The sequence below is a fragment of the Rousettus aegyptiacus genome, unplaced genomic scaffold (assembly GCF_014176215.1).
Source record: "Rousettus aegyptiacus isolate mRouAeg1 unplaced genomic scaffold, mRouAeg1.p scaffold_m13_p_14, whole genome shotgun sequence".
NCBI lineage: Eukaryota > Metazoa > Chordata > Mammalia > Chiroptera > Pteropodidae > Rousettus > Rousettus aegyptiacus.
The window spans coordinates 3,187,685-3,191,846 of NW_023416289.1; the positions used below are offsets into that span (position 1 = coordinate 3,187,685).

General features: G+C 59.2%; 1 pseudogene; it reads right to left on the reverse strand.

The window, feature by feature from the left end:
• Positions 1–212: 212 nt before the first annotated feature.
• On the reverse strand, positions 213–331 carry LOC118611713 (annotated as a pseudogene).
• Positions 332–4,162: the final 3,831 nt, after the last annotated feature.

Sequence of the window (4,162 nt, forward strand, 5' to 3'; positions counted from 1 at the left end):
CACTGTCCCAATTACTTAACCCTGCCTTTGTGTAAAAGCGCCCAGAGACAATAGATAGACGAATGGGTGGGCCTGTCTCCCAATAAAACTTTATTTATAGACACTGAATTTGAATTTTTATAATTTTTTATTTTTTAGGCAAGGCAACCCTTGGTTGACCTCACAAATTGCAAGGACCTCGTCATCTTACAATCTCTTTTTTTTTTTTTTAACACCTACAGCACCTGGTCTTCCCAGGTGGTCTCCCATCCAAGTACCAACCAGGCCCCACCCTGCTTAGCTTCTAAGATCAGGCGGCATTGGGCTTGTTCAGGGCGGCATGGCCATAGACCAAAATTTGAATTCTGTAGAATGTTCATGCATCCTGAAATATTAGTCTTTTGTGCCCCCTGCCCCTAGCCATTTAAAAATGCGTAAACGATTCTCAGCTCGAGAAAGGGCCACGTACACACAGGTGGTGCCAAGCCCTGCTCTAGATGACAAACTGGACCTTACGCGTTGAATGTATGTGCTGGGACCATTCCAGTGCTTTCGTTAACTCACTCGTTTCATCCTCACAATAACGCTGGGAGGTGAGTCACCCCTAGAGGCTCCACTTTACCGAGAAGGAAGGAGACACAGAAGGGCAAGTTATACAATCGGGGTCAGGATTTGAATCCAGAACCCCAAACGGATGCTCTTCCCCACTATTCTATACCTCATCCTGCAAAAACTCAACGAACTAATGATTAGGCGTCTTTGTTTAGTACCTACTACGTGCCAGATGGGGCTGGCCATTAAATGTACAATAAAGGACATAAACTCCACACGACCCCAGGAGACCGCTGCTCCCGAGCCCTGCTGGGAAGGGGGTGTCCTCACCCTGCGACCCCGCCTGGCCCTCCTACTCTCGTTTTCTGTACTTTGCCCACCTTCCCCCAACCCCCAACAGCCTGCAGCCACGCTGCTCCTGGGCCTTCCCCGCGGGCTGCCCACATTTCGACCTGAACCCACAGCCAGAGTGACCTCAGTATCATTTCACACTCCCAGATATCTGAGGGGGTCGATTCAGAGTTAACAGCCCCGGGAGAGGGACAGACGGGGGCACTGGTGGGGCGCCGGGAAGGCTTTAGGGGACAGGGGTACAGATGGGGGCGAGGAGGGGGTGGACCCTGAAAAGAACCTCATCTTCAGAGCAAGGTGACCGCGGCTCATCTCCCCCCCACCCCCAGGCCCCCAGCCCCAAAGAAGGCCTCCGCCTCGGGGTCTTTAAGGGGAGAAGGAAGCAGGTGAGCGCTCAGCGACTCCCAGCGCGAGGGGGAAATGCCTCTGGCATTAAACAAAGCCTTTTTATATTTAAACTGCCAGCCCAGGATTTTCAGAAAAGTTTCCCCAAGCGTCGCTGAGTGTGTGTGCACAAAAAATTATGCACCGGTGTATAAACACAGTTGGATGCAGAAACACACACGTGTGCACGTTACAGCACCCCAGATACGTCCAGACGCCGCCGCGCGCCCCTGCGCCCCGGCCCGCGCCCCGGCCCGCGCGCGTGCACAGCCGCGCGCACCGCCGGAGGGGCCCAGGTGCCCCCAGGAATTCCAGCGCCGCGGGGGGTGGGAGGAGGAGGAAGCCGCCGCAGCAGGGGCTGGAAGGGAAGGAGGCGGAGAGAGGGGAGAGGAGGGGGCGCCCTCCAGCTGGGAGAGCGGGGCGAGGGGCCAGGGGCCCGGGGGGGGTGGGGGGTGGGGGCGAGGAGAGGTCGCGGCGGGGCGGAGGCCGGAGATCGAGGCCCAGGCCTCCCACCGAGGGGCCGCGCAGCTGGCCGGGCGGGTGAAACGACCGCGCGGCAGGGGCCGGGCGGGATCTGAGGGTTCAGGGGCGGCGGAGGGGGCGGGGCCCAGGAGGGGGCCGCAGTGGGAGGGCGGGGAAAGGTCAGGGTGCGGCCCGGCCAGCTAGGGGCGGGGACAGCCGTCCAGGGTCGTTCCAACCTGGAGCCCAGAGACCTGTTCTTGTCTCTCAGGGCAGAGGGGTGTGGCGACCCATGGGCAGTGACCCACAGGCCCTTGGGGTCCTGGCTGGCCTCCTGGGCCAGGGGAGAGCGGAGGAGCGGCAGGTTCGCTGCGGCCGCAGAGCTCGCAAACCCAGGACCCTTGTGTCCTCGCTGGCCTGCAGACTCGTGTGCTTTTTTTTGTTTTTTTTTTTTCCCTTCAGTTTGAGTCTTTTTAGCTGGAACCTGGGCCCTTTAGTTTAGACGAACAGAGAAGTCAAAAAGTCGAGCTTCAGTTGAAAAGAGCCCAGAACAGCCCGGTTAGAGTTTGGGGCAAGGAGAGACTGTGAGGCCCTCCCTGCACCCTGACCGGAACCTGGCCCTCCGCTCCGGGGCCAGCCGGGACCCCGCAGGCGCCTCCCACCCTAATCTTGGAAGTCAGCGTGGGTCCCCGGTTCTAAAACCAGCTCCAAGCCTGTGTCTCCCTGAGGGAGTCCCACGACCTGACCCTCGGTTTTCTCATCAGTCCAATGGGCCAGTGACGCCTGATCTCTGGACGCCCTGGGGTGACGTCAACCCTCCGAATGCCCGGGCAGCTTTGAGCTGAGTCAGTCCATGCCCCACCCCAAATGAGTTTGGGGTACATTTTTGGCATTCACAATGAATAGAGAGCCTTGGCCAATACACTGCTGAAGAAAGTGCAGGATGCTGAGCTCAGGGAACTTCTTCCCAAACTGCACAGCTGGCCAGAGGCAAAGCTGGGACCCAGGTCCCTCTGCCTTCCGCCCTGGGCAGCTTTCCACCGTCTTAGCCTTGAAAGCAAACGGGCTTGTTCTCTAAGGCCAGGTTCAAGCTACTCAGTCAAAAGCAGCAACCGACCGCTCTTCCAACTGAACTCACAGAACAGCATCTCTGTGCCAAGCTCTTTACGTAAGTGAATCCTCCCCCAAAATGCCCACGGCCGCATTGGTAGATATCTAAGACGAGGCTCAGGGGCGTGATGCAAGCGACTCAGGTCACCCAGCGGGTCCAGGGCAGGAGGCCCCACCAGGAGGCCCGACCCCCAGGCCTTAGGTCAGCATCCCCCGGAGCAGTAGGGCGGTCAGCTGTGTCTCAGCCCCAAGGTGATGCTCTCATGGAGCCTAAATGAGAATCACGGCACTAAATGTCCGAGATCCTCCAGTCCGAAGCTCGCAGGCAAAGGGTCCGTGGGCCCGGCCCGCGGGGCTCACCCGCATGTTTCTTTGGCCCCCACAGTGTTTTATAAAAATTTGAATTCTTTGCTACCTGGTAAAAATCAGGACATTGCACAGCAAACTCTGGATTTCTGACTTTGTTTCCGACCGCTGGAGAATCAGGCAACGTAGGGTGCCTTCGCACGAGGCAGCCACCGACAGTCGCCTGGAGCAGGGGACAGCGTGGAATGCTGGCCTCGGGACTGGCACAAGCCACCACTTCGCTGCCCTCGCGGACCTCACTCATCGCACAGATGGGGCCCCCGACGACGGAGGGGGCGGAGGTCTGTCCCGACACCCACAGGGCAGGTCCAAGGGACTGAACTGGGACAGAGGACAGGCCAGGTCTCCCTGCCCTCGGTCCTGGGCTCATCCCCAATCACACACAAGTGCCGCTGAATCGTTTTAAGAGGAGGTCAGCCGGCTCGCGGGGGAGCCCCTCGCCCCTCGGAAGCAGGGATGGTGCGCCCGCCCGGGGAGGCCCTGCTCCCCACGAGCACCTCGGGGAAGGCAAACCCCAAACAGGTCACCATATCGGATCACGGTCCACCCCGGTGACCTCACTTTACCTGAATTATGCCTTTAAGACTCTATCTCCAATACAGTCGCATGCTGACATACCAGGGGTTAGGACTTTACCTCTGAAATCTGGGGGGCCACAATTCAGCCCCTAACAGTGGGAGATGTGGCTGCCTCCTACCACGCAGGGGCAGAGAAGGAACAGGCAGGAGTAATGACGGCTGCCCAGGTGTCCCCTGCCGGCCTGGCTGCCATCAATAGTAGGTGGGGCCGCCTCCTGCAGATGGAGCCTACAGGGAGGGTCCCCTCCCCGAGATTCCACACGCTCAGCCCCTCTCGGCACTGTGGGGTCAGGCTCCTCAGACCCTACCTCAATGACGTCCTCATCTCCAGGGCCAGAAAGGGCACCTGGGCACCACCGACCACCTGGACAGCTCGCCATCGG